Below are 13363 nucleotides of genomic sequence, written 5' to 3' on the forward strand. Positions count from 1 at the left end.
TAGGCAATGTTATTTTACAATACATGTACCTTGCAGGACATAAGGGTTAACAGTGTGTTATTATATATATTTATTTATTTAGGGTTTTTTCAAGCCAAAGAAATGCACAATAGAATATACCAAATGACCAATCTTGCTGCCTATACCACGGCTCTGACCACTTTTTGACCGTGCAAAGCATATTCAATGACCTGATACAATGCATGCAATTTGCATCAGAACATAAGGGTTACCAGTGTCTTATTTGTACATCATATGTCCAGTGCGTTGTATACAGTATATATACAGGTCCTTAAAACGATACCATGGACCTGACATTTTGTGTGCTATAGAAGGATATGCAGTGTCTATTACAATGCTTGTACTGCGAAACATAAGGGTTAACAGTGTGTTATTTTTATATATATATATATATATATATATATATATATATACATGCATATATATATATATATATATATATATATATATACATACATACATACATACATACATACGTGTGTGTGTGTGTGTGTGTGTGTGTGTGTGTGTGTGTGTTATTTAAGCCTAGAACATGCACGCTGGAATATATCAAATGGCCATTTTTGCTGACTATGCCATGTCTTTGACCAATTATTTGCCATACAAAGCATATACAATGACCTATTATAAGGCATGCACTTTGCACCAGGATGTAAGGGTTAACAGCGTTTTCTTTTTATATAATGACAATCGTTAGCCTGGAAATGGCACGGCTTTGTCTATGTGTTAGGTCTGCTATACCACCCAACGCTTTGGCACTGCTACCTTTCTGTTGCTTCATATAACTGGGCGAGTAGAAGGGCATTTTCTTAAATACTCGTGCCTACTACTCAATAATCTTCTGACCCTCCTACTTTATTTAGCAGTAATCTGGGTAATATTGAAATAATATCCACATAACACAGCAGCAGTTTATATTTCCTCAGCGTCTCCCATTAGCACTTTGGATTAAATATCATAGTACAGTATATCAAATAAGCTAAAGTGCGCAATGGGTCTGAGAAATCTGTTTACCTATTTAACCATTCTGTGACATTCTTTAAAGGTATAGTCACCCTATTCATATTTAATTTTTCATTCCTAAATTTGTAACATTTGTGAATGGTGAAATGTATCTTATTTTTTATTATTGTTGTTTCAAAGTAAACAATGTGGCAATTTCAGCCATGTTCTCGATAAGTCTCAACGCTACTAAGCCAAGTACCCTCTACCCAAAGTACCACCAAGGCTATGATCATGCGCTGTTCTGCTGTAATAAAAGCGTAGCATAAGCACAGTGTGAGAATCTCTTTTCGATATGGTATTTACCCCCTGGGGTACATATACAACAGGTTCAGAGGTATATCCCAAGGATCTAGGTGATCTTTGCTATGATATGGAAGTTGGACATGGGTGTAAAAAAAAACCCCCCCCCCCTCCTCCTGATCAGACGAGTGATCTGTTTTTAATTCAATACTGGAAGACTCAACTATGGTACCAACAGAATTTATGGAATATAACTCAATTATGGCAAAATGTTATAACCTATAGTTTTACATTATCCCTCATAAGAAATTCTCCTTTGATAATTGTGATTATTGTGTATTACGGCCGCAACATCCAGAATCCCTTTATTTCTATAGAACCAAATTTTACTTACCTTGGGGTTCTATGGTGGTCCAAGTTCGGTTCAGTAGGACCATGGGAGGTTTTGGTGATGCAGCTTTAAAATGTTGTCATATTAAAGGTGTTGTCCAGTCCCTAAAAATTGATGGCCTTTCCTCAGCATAGGCCTTCAATAGATGATGGGTCAGGGTCTGACTCCTGGGACCCCACCGATCAGCTTATAGGCCATGAATTTTTAGGGACTGGACAACCCCTTTAAGACCAGCATAAGGCCAGGGTCACACATGAAATTTTGATGCAGTTTTTGTGGCTGTTTTTAGCTCAGTATTTTGAGCCTAACACAGGAGTAGACACAAAAGAAAGGAGATGCATCGTTCTTTATACATTTCCTTCCTTTTGGATCCACTACTCAATTTGTTTAAAAAAAACAGAGCCAAAACTGCTTGTGTGATCCTAGCCAAAGACTTTATAATCATAGCCATATAACTACGTCATGGGAGAAAAATATTCATCAAGCTAAAAATGGGATTGGATCCAGTCAGAAGAATACAGAAAACCCTTTTTTGGGGGAAAAGTTTCCCTTTTTTCTCATAACGGGATCCAATCCTAGTTTTGTCCAGATGTTAGATGAAGGTCTATAGTATAACATGAGACTGTCTACATTCACAGTGTTTTGGTTTGTAGCATTTAGTGCCATTTTGGGGGTCAGTGGCTTTTTAGTCTTAGATTTCTCGATTTCCAAGCCAATGTTGATGGTGGTGAAAGAAGAATCAATAGAACTGTAATGTGAATGTGACTTTACAAATAATATTTATGTAACTGACTACTGAATGTGCACTAAGTTTGTAATATTACACACAGTCTTTATACACAGCTATATGGACTCCAAAAACAGCTAAACTGGGGGATCATGTTATAACATAAAGGATATAACAAACGACACCGCATTCCAAATTATTATGCAAATGTTATTTTTCGCTGATTTTCCTAAATAGTCGATGCAAATGACAGTCAGTATAATCTTCAAGCCATCAACTGTTAGAGTATAATGCAAATTTTATTGAACAAATCTCCTAATGATAACAGGTTTTTTTTTAGAAGTAAAAAACTCAAAATGCCCTGTTTCAAATTATTATGCACAACAGAGATCAAAACATTTTAAAGGTTGTAAAGAGAATTAAAATGGTAATTTGTTGAATTTGCAGCATCAGGAGGTCATATTTACAGAAATCAAAAGCTCTTTCAATCAAAAAAAACTTAGCAGGCCAAGTTACATGTTAACATAGGACCCCTTCTTTGATATCACCTTCACAATTCTTGCATCCATTGAATTTGTGAGTATTTGGACAGTTTCTGCTTGAATATCTTTGCAGGATGTCAGAATAACCTCCCAGAGCTTCTGTTTTGATGTGAACTGCCTCCCACCCTCATATATATTTTGCTTGAGGATGCTCTAAAGGTTCTCAATAGGGTTGAGGTCAGGGGAACATGGGGGCCACACCATGAGTTTCTCTCCTTTTATGCCCATAGCAGCCAATGACACAAAGGTATTCTTTGCAGCATGAGATGGTGCATTGTCATGCATGAAGATAATTTTGCTACGGAAGGCACGGTTCTTCTTTTTGTACCACGAAAGAAAGTGGTCAGTCATAAACTCTACGTACTTTGCAGAGGTCATTTATACACCGTCAAGGACCCTAAAGGGGCCTACCAGCTCTCTCCCCATGATTCCAGCCCAAAACATGACTCCGCCACCTCCTTGCTGACGTTGCAGCGTTGTTGGGACATGGTGGCCATTCACCAACCATCCACTACTCCATCCATCTGGACCATGCAGGGTTGCACGGCACTCATCAGTAAACAACACGGTTTGAAAATTAGTCTTCATGTATTTCTGAGCCCACTGCAACCGTTTCTGCTTGTGAGCATTGTTTAGGGGTGGCCGAATAATAGCTTTATGCACACTTGCAAACCACTGGAGGATCCTACACCTTGAGGTTCGCGGGACTCCAGAGGCACCAGTGGCTTCAAATACCTGTTTGCTGCTTTGCAATCACATTTTAGCAGCTGCTCTCCTAATCCTATTAATTTGTCTGGCAGAAACCTTCCTCATTATGCCTTTATCTGAACGAACCCATCTGCGCTCTGAATCAGCCACAAATCTTTTCACAGTACGATGATCACACTTAAGTTTTTCTTGAAATATCCAATGTTTTCATACCTAGTCCAAGGTATTGCACTATATCACGCTTTTCGACATCAGAGAGATCCTTTCTCTTTCCCATATTGCTTGAAACCTGTGGCCTGCTTAATAATGTGGAACGTCCTTCTTAAGTAGTTTTCCTTTGATTGGGCACACCTGGCAAACTAATTATCACAGGTGTCTGAGATTGATTACAATGATCCAATGAGCCCTAAGACACAATACCATCCATGAGTGTAATTGAAAAACTAATAATTTAATGTTTATGACACTTAAATCCAATGTGCATAATAATTTGGAACACGGTGTAAAGGCTTATATTACAGGTCCGTACAACCTCCAATTTTCTAGGGGAGAAGTTCTGCATTTGTTGCAGAAATCCATTCCAAATATAGCATTCTATGAGAAACATATACTATCTGGCCAAAAGTATGTGGACAATTGACCATTATACCTATATGAGCTTATTGTATATCCCATTCCAGAACCATGGGCGTTAATATGGAATAGGGCACCTTTTTGTGGCTATAACAGCCTCTACTCTTCTCGGAAGGCTTTCCACAAGATTTTGGAGTGTGTCTGTGGGAATTTGATTCCATTCAGTCGAAAAAGGGTTTGTGAGGTCAGAAACTGATGTTGAATGAGAATATCCGGCACAGAAGCAGCGTTCTAATTCATCACAAATGTGTTGATTGGAGTTGGGGATCAGAGCTCTGGGAAACCATTTTAGATCCTCCACCCAACTATGTCTTTATGGTCCTTGCTTTGTGCACAGGGGCACAGTCATTCTGGAACAGGAACTGACTTTCCCAAAACTGTTACCACAAAGTTGGAAGCATGCTGTACTTCTGTCTAAATATGTCTTTGTATGCTGTAGCATTAACATTACACTTCACTAGGAATAAGAAACCTAGACCAAACCCTGAAAAACAGCTCCAGACCATTAGCCCTCCCCCACCAAATTTTACAGTACATTCGCATAGGTATCATCCGCCAAACCCAGATTCCGCCATCAGATTGGCAGATAGTAAAATTTGATTCATCATTTGAGTGGCGGTGTGCTTTACACCACTCCATCCGACGCTTGGCATTGTGCTTAGACTTGTCTGCAGCTGCTCGACCATGGAAACCTATTTCAGCAAGCTCCCCGACACCCGATTCTTGTGCTTATGTCACTTCCAGAGGCAGTTTGGAACTCTGTAGTGAGTGATACAACAGAGGAAAGGCAATTTTTAAGTGTCACGCATTTCAGAACTTTGTGGCCCTGTTTCAGTTTCTGCGGTCTACCGCTTCGTGGCTGAGCTTTTGTTACTTTTAGACGCTTTGACTTCCCAATAAGAGCACTTACATTTGACCGAAGCAGATTAGATCAGAAATTACACAAATTTACTTTTGTCAAAGGTGATATCCTATGACAGGGCCACATTTAGTATGACCCATACTACTAGAAATGCTTGTCTTTAGAGCCATATAGTGTACAATATATGCGAATTTCCCAAAATTTGTTTCCGGTCAAACCATCTGTCAGATTAGATTTGAGCCGAAAGAATTTGTTGGGAACCAAAAGTGCCGCTAGTGGGCTTAAAAAGATGCGTATGATACTGAGCTTTTCTAGGACTGTATCCAACCGCTTTCAAGCTCATTAACGCCAAGAAAGCATTAGTAATGTCAAAGTGAATATGTCTATGAGTAAAAAGCTGGTAGACGGTGGTAACAAAAAACTTACTGAACTGTCAGATATTTTAGGCATTTTAAAATTAAAAAACTTCACTTGAATACAGACTGATGTATAACGGTGCTGTATAAATGCTTTATGCAAAACAATACGACAATTTTTGGTGGCACTACTAGATATATGCAAAACAATAAGTGACGTCACGCCCGTGACATCTTTTCAGAAGGCAGCAGCAGTGAAACTTTTGTGAAATTCGTAACTAATTCAATTTGCGTAGAATCGATTCACTCATCTCTAGCTGCATACAAAGCGTTTTGATTTATTGCATGTTTTTGGGATTCGTGGCGTTTTTTTCTAAATACTTTAGGTGAGGCGTTTTTTTCTGGTGTTTTTCCCATAGGCTTCAGTACAGGAAAAACACCATAAAAATACATGTACTGTATAAAATGACACTAAATAAAAACGCCGCCATGTAAAAAATATCCTAAAAAACGCATGTTTCAATTAAAAAACACTGGCATTTTTACATGTGTTTTTTCAAGCCGTTTACAAATGCCAAATTAAACAGAATACTTTTTTTATATACTTTTTTTTGCCACTATATGTACTGTATTTAATACTGTATTAGAAACAAATGAGAGCAAACTGATTTTGATGGTTGCTATGGTTACATAAAAACTAAAAATAGTAGGTATGTAAAATAGGTACTATAAATGTATAGGAGACATTATTAGTGGTCAAAGTTATGTCTAATTTATATGGTACAGTATATTGTAAGTAAAATAGAGAATGTATCCTTCAATAAAAATAATAAAAAATTCTATATAGTAGGTGTTTTAATCATACTTTGAAAAACAAAAAAAATGCAGCTTTTGACATGCCCTCCACAAACGACTGTATTCGGAATCCTTGATACATATGATAAAACCCTTAGCCGGCTATGGGCCCAAATTATTCTTCATGTGGCTCCGATTTTATCTGAGGGGAACATATATGTTCCATGTGAAAAAAATGGTGGCATGTTGCATTGCAAGCTGTATTACGTAGATATTCTCCTCTAGAAGCATTACATTACATCATTATTATTGAGCACCTCTACACAGTAAGTATGTCTAGTTACAGTCTACGGTAATAAAGATGTAGCAGAAGGGGTGGATCCCCATAAGTCCGTTATGGGCGGCCGCCCTGGGTCCGAGGCTCCCGGGGGGGCCATGACCGCACAAAGATAACATCTTAGTTTTGTCACGGTTTTGCCGCGGCAAAACCGCAACAAAACTGTAGGCCCCTGGAATCAATTGTATCCGCGTACAAAGGAGAAAACAGGGGCCTGCATCATCGGAGAAGACAGGGGACAGGTAAGTATGGCACTAACTACAGGGGGTGGTGCATCTACAGCGTGGCTGTGTGGTGATTTCTACAGGGGGTCTGTGTGGTGATTTTTACAGGGGGTCTGTGTGGCGCTTTCTACAAGGGGTGCTGCTAACTACAGGAGCAGTGCTGTATGGCGCTATCTACAAGGGGGTCTGTGTGGCGCTATCTATAGGGGTGGTTTGTGGCACTATTTACAGGGGGCTGTGTGTGATGCTATCTACAGAGGCTGTGTGTGTCACTATCTACAGGAGGTTGTGTGTGGCGCTATCTATAGAGTGGGTGTGGCATTATTTACAGGGGGGGCTGTGTGTCAGGGCCGGCTCCAGGTTTATGTGGGCCCTTGAGCGACACAGACTTAGTGGGCCCCTTTGCGGGGAAATTATGGAGGCAGTAAAATGGCAGAAAATGTCACTTTGTTCCCCCATATAGAAGTTAGGCCCTGTTTATGCCCCAATAAAGAAAGTTAAGCCCCCAGTTTGTACCCCATAAATTTAGTGCCCACTGTAGATAGTGCCACACAGCCCATCCTCCCTGGGAGTGCCACACAGACCCTCCTTCCTTGGAGTGCCACACAGCCCCTCCTCCCAGGGAGTGCCAAAAAGCCCCTCCCAGGGAGTGCCACACAGCCCCTCCTCCTAGGGAGTGCCACACAGTCTCCACCTATGTAGTGCCACACAGCCCCCTTCCCTGGTAGTGCCACACAGCCTCCTCCAAAGTAGTGGCACACAGCCCACCTCCCTGGTAGTGCCACACAGCCCCCTCCCATGTAGTTCCACACAGCCTCCTCCAAAGTAGTGGCACACAGCCCCCCATTTCTGGTAGTGCCACACAGCCCCCCTCCAAAGTAGTGCCACACACCCCTCCAGCCTGGTAGTGCCACACAGCCCCCCTCCCATGTACTGCCACATAGCCACCTTCCCTGATAGTGCCACACAGCCACCCTCCCTCGTAGTGCCACACAGCCACCCTCCCTGGTAGTGCCACATAGCCTGCCTCCCTGGTAGTGCCACACAGTCCACCTCCATGGAAGTGCCACAAAGCCCACCTCCCTGGTAGTGCCTAACAAGCCCCCCTCCCTGTAGGTAGCGCCTTTGGGGCTCCCTCTAGGAGTGGAATCCCCAACCAGAGCATTGCCGACTTTCTGGCCAGGCATTCCGCCTCAGGAGGAGCCCCTGATGTCACTCTCCATATATGGACAGTGATGTCAGGGCAACCCCAGAGCCATAGTCCTGGGACTCCTGCTCTGCTCCTGATACCACTGTCCATATATGAACAGTGATGTCAAGGGTTTCCCCAGAGATGGAGTCCTGGGCAGAGCCGCTTTTAGTGCTCTGCCTGGGACTTCTTCTCTCCTCCTGGCATCACTGTCATATATGGACATATATGGACAGTAATGTCAGGGGCAATCCCAGAGACAAAGTCCCAGGCAGAGCGCTGGGACACTGCTCTGCTCCTGACATCACTGTCCATATATGGACAGTGATGTCAGGAGAAACCCCAGAGCCAGAGTCCCGGTACAGAGCGCTAGTATAGGCTCTGCTCCAGAACTCTGGGGAAGCCCCTGACATCACTGTCTATATATGGACAGTGGTCAGGGGCTTGCCCAGACGTGGAGTCATGGAGCAGAGCCGCTTCTAGCACTCCACCTGGCAGGCTGTAGCCGGGTAACTGGCAGAGTAGGGAGTTACCTCCCTGCTCTGCCATAGCGAAGGATGGCTCCCTCCAGAAGCAGAATACCGTCGGCAAAATTCTGGCCGGGGATTCCACTCCTGGAGGAGCCATGCAGCGTCAGCACCCGCCGGCCGAGTGGGCTCCCCAAAGGGTAGTGGGCCTCGGCACTTGCCGGGTTCGCCGGGTGCTGACGCGGGTCCTGCTGTGTGTGCTATCTACAGGGGTTGTGGCACTATCTACAGGGGTGTGTGTGGGGTACTATCTACAGGGGTTCTGTGTGGTGCTATCTACAGGGGGTCTGTGTGGTGCTGTCTACAGGGGGTGTGTGTGTCCCTTTCTACAGGGGGTCTGTTTGATGCTATCTACAGGGGGCTGTGTGGCACTATCTACAGGGGGGCGGTTTGGCGCTATCTACAGGGGGGCTGGGTGCCGCTATCTTTAGGGGGCTGTGTGTGATGCTATCTACAGGGGGATGTGTGTGTGTGTGTGTGTGATGCTTACAGGGGGGTGTTTGATGCTACCTACAGGGGCTGTGTGTGTTGTTATCTATAGCGAGGCAGTGTGTGATCCTATCTACAGGGGGTTTGGCACTATCTACAGGGGGCAGTGAGTAGTACTACCTACAGGGTGTGTGCGTGGCACTATCTACAGGGGTGGTGTGCGGCGCTATCTATAGGGGTGTGTGATGCTATCTACAGGGGCTGTGTGTGGCGCTATCTGCAGGGGCTGTGTGTGGCGCTATCTACAGGGGCTGTGTGTGGCGCTATCTACAGGGGGCTGTGTGTGGCACTATCTACAGGGGGCTGTGTCTGGCCTTATCTACAGTGGGCTGTGGTTGGCGCTATCTACAGGGGGCACTGTGTGTGGTACTTTACTTTACAGTGTTTGACAAAATTATATTCCGGGGAACAGTGTTTGGTACTATTTTATTTAGGGGCGCAGTGTATGGTGCTATTATATTTAAGGGCACAGTATGTGGCACCATGAGAATTTTATCTTCGTTTATAGGTGTGGAAATGATGGAAAAGTGATGACCCGAAGACATCTGAGTGGCAAATTCTGCAGAAATGGGTCATGGCCGGGAGAAGTCGTCATAAAGTCTGGACCAGATGGAGACTAGACTCTGGGAAGTCGTCACCTGTGAGTCACTGGATTTATAAAGAATTTGTCACCTCTCCTGACATGTTTATTATAGGAAATCCTTGTAATTCACAAAAAGCCTTAGTGCTGTCTATGACTGATAGACACATGGGTGTTACCATTCCCCTTGCCAGGAGGATGTATCCCTGCACAGTGTGATACTGTGTGATACAGTACGTAGGAACACAGCCCTTTGACAAGGGGAATCATAACAATCATTTGTTAATGCTTGCACAAAAAGGTAGTGTTAACAATAGTTACGGCGCGGCAGGGCGGCGGTGGAGAAAGGGAGCCCAAGTTTGGTTAACAGTGCAGGGCCTATGGTCTACTTAATATGCCTGTGTGGCAGTGCTGAATCTGTTATTATACTGTTTAATATGTGCACTATAACTGAGTTAATATAACAACGTTGTCTTATCTTCAGTCTTCAGAAACAACAGATAATATAGTGTGACATAGCACTCACCAAAACAAAGGGGTTCAAAAGTGACCAGGATGAAAAAAATTCAATTGTCCAAAAATACTCTTTCCGACCTCCACATGTAAAAACTAGGTTACAGCATCCGTTAGCGAAAAAATATTAGTGTTTATGAGCACTTTCCAAAAAGTCGAACAACAACAACATGCATGCTTGACAAAGACTCCTGTGCGAGTCGAAACGTTGCTACTGTACTTTTTGAGATGTGTTAATAAACGCTAATATTTTTTGCTAACGGATGCTGTCATTACATTTTTACTCTAGCCATTACTTAGGTTAAACGACAAACAAAACTTTGCTGTATCTCAACATTTTTCTGTTTTGCAGTGTTATGTAACTAGGAGGATCTACCTTTCACACTCTAGGAAAGCTGGGTGGCAAGCCATGTGACACCATAGTGTGATCACCCCCTTTCCCAAAAACAAATTGAAGAAACTAATAGTGATGAGCGAATTTTCTGAAATTAGTTTCAGTCCGTATAAATTCGCCACAAATCTCAAGTCCCCCAATAAACTCAGAGCGTCAAACAAACCAATCGGGGCACTTGCGATTCCACATAAATAAAAAAAAACATACTCACCACCTCCCCTGGTTTTCCGTAGCGACGCGTCCCTGCCAGAAAATGAGATAATGTAGCTGTGCCATGTGATCGTTGCAGCCAATCATAGGCCGCAGTTGTCACATGGGACAGCTACGTCATGACATTGTTTTGTCCTACGTGACCGCTGCAGCCTGTGATTGGCTGCGATGATCACATGGGACAGCTACTTAATTTCACCTTCCGGCATGGACGCGTTGCTACGGAAGACCAGGAGAGGTGGTAAATATGTTATTTTATTTGTTTTACTCGCCTCTTCTCCCGTTTTTTTTTTTGTACAATCTGCAAAATGAAATTTTGACAATTCAAGCGCGGCATACCTCAAAAGTTTCGGATTTCGGTGAATCCGAAACTTTTGGAAAATTCAGACGAATTAGAATTACGCCAAATCAGTTTGCTCATCTCTAGAAACGTATCAATCCATTTTTTTACAACTTATATACTACATTGTGATAGCTCCTGGCAGAAAAGCTGTGCGCACGATGGAGGACAGCTATGATTGACAGCCGCTCTCCAGCCCCAATGGCCTGGATCAGAGAAAACAGAGATCCTACCCCTTTAACCCGTTCTGCACAGCAATCATTGCTGCTCCTGGTGCTGACAAAGGAAAGGGGCTCCCTTGTCATCTCCGCAATTATAATGCCGGAACTTTTTTTTACTGGCAGCCTGGAGCCTAGTTCTTGTTAGGGCATACCTTAGTGGGGGACCCTCCTCTGACTTCCATATGCTCAATAGCCATCCCCTTTACAACTCAATAGTGGCTGAGATTAGGCATTGACATATCTCTATAGCCATGATTTTTATCTAAGTGTCATTTGTCTTGCTGTCACAATAGCTGCTAATGTAAATTACAGTATTATAACAGCACAACTGGTGTATTTATCCTTTTAGACAAACAATTCCCAGTCTCAGCAAATCTACCAGGGGGACATCCGACTGCGGTAAGGGTTAATGCCTTAATTGGCACCGATACAGCTGAAATGTTGTTCTTGCAAATGTTGCTGCAATGGTTTTGAAATATCTAGCTGGCATCATCAAACATTTATGGCTGCTTACCGTCAGGCTTAGGATCTGATCCAACATTTATAACTGGTAAAAAAAAAATGCCGGCTACTTATCAATTAATTTATTGGTCGAGGAATTTCACTAAGTTTATATTCAATTAAAAGTACACTGAACACTTACAGAGTCTAATCCATACAATGTCCCTTACAGTAGACACCTTTTAATTAATTGCCTTCTAGTCCGTTCTTATTAAGCTGAGCACAAGCTGCTGATCATTTATGTGTCGTATATACCACCTGCACATTATGGAGGGCGACGTTACTTGAGGGATTCATAAGAATGTAGCTTGAAAATAATCCAACACAATATTTCAGTGTTTGTACCGTATAAAGAAGTCAAAGTCAGGTTAAAAGGGCGAATAGCATATACTGTGAGTATCTCTAAATATACAGTATGTAAAGACTCATACAGCGAAACATTGCAAGATTGACCACTAGGTGGCGTTGCATGGAGACTTATATTGTTGCAATATAAATTGCTATTGTTATTATTTTTTACTATTAATAATACCCAGTTTTATTTCTGTATGCTGGCACAAAACTAGAAAGCCTTTGAAACATATTTTGTTTAATTTGCAAACAGGAACATCCTGTACCGGTTAAAATAATAAAATTAGAATAATTAAAATATTTGTAACCATGATCTATATATCTCTAAGATATTCTGCAGTGCAACTAACAATGAAACAAGCCTGTCTATAAGGGTCATACACATGACTACATTACTAATTTGTATTGAATGGATTCGTAATACGGCACCTACAGTATAGAAGTACATGGGATCATACTGGTTTCCTACAGATGCATACAGAGGATTTTTTTTTATTGATTCATGTGGAATAAGTTGTATCATATTCTATCACATGCTATATTACTGATGTACTTCCCCCTATAGGCATTTCTTCTGTAGTGTATGAGGTTGCTCAAATTTATATTTTTTTTATATATTAAAGAGGTATTCCAGCCTAAAGCATTCTTCACCTATCCACTGTGATAAATGTTAGATCGGTGGGGGTCTGACTGCTGGGACCCCCACTGAGCACTCTGCTCGGCTGTTCTGTTAGTACCATAGACTGAATGGAGCAGCATTACCGGCCGCCGCTCCTCTTTATTTACAATGGATAGGTGAAAAATGCTTTAGACTGGAATACCCCTTTAATTCTATAAGTCATTTTTGAAATAGTGTTTAAAGGTCAACATACCCTTTGAGCTTTTATGTGGCCCATTAACTCTGGCCATAGCTGCAATACAAATATGAGACATGAACAAATCTCTCAAATGTTGAGTTTTCATGTAATGTAGGCATTGCAGGGGTTTTCCTACAATTAACATTTATGACTTTACAAGTTGATATGCCATAAAAGTCTAATCCATGGTGGTACGACCACTGGGACCCCCATTATCCAGAGAATTACTGTGCCTGGTTCCCTGTTCTCAACAGAAAATTGGCCATGTGCAGCTACTCTCCTTATAACTCTTAGGGAAATATGGAACCAGTATTTATCTGAATAATTGTAACTGCAAGACATGGATCTGT

General features: G+C 42.2%; 1 long non-coding RNA gene across 1 annotated transcript in view; it reads left to right on the forward strand.

Annotated features, from left to right (window-relative positions):
• LOC142743568 (uncharacterized) overlaps positions 1 to 13363 on the forward strand; it is a 52491-nt gene that overhangs the window by 1000 nt on the left and 38128 nt on the right. The gene's annotated exons all lie outside the window — the stretch shown is intronic.

This window comes from Rhinoderma darwinii, chromosome 2 (genome assembly GCF_050947455.1).
Source record: "Rhinoderma darwinii isolate aRhiDar2 chromosome 2, aRhiDar2.hap1, whole genome shotgun sequence".
Lineage (NCBI taxonomy): Eukaryota > Metazoa > Chordata > Amphibia > Anura > Rhinodermatidae > Rhinoderma > Rhinoderma darwinii.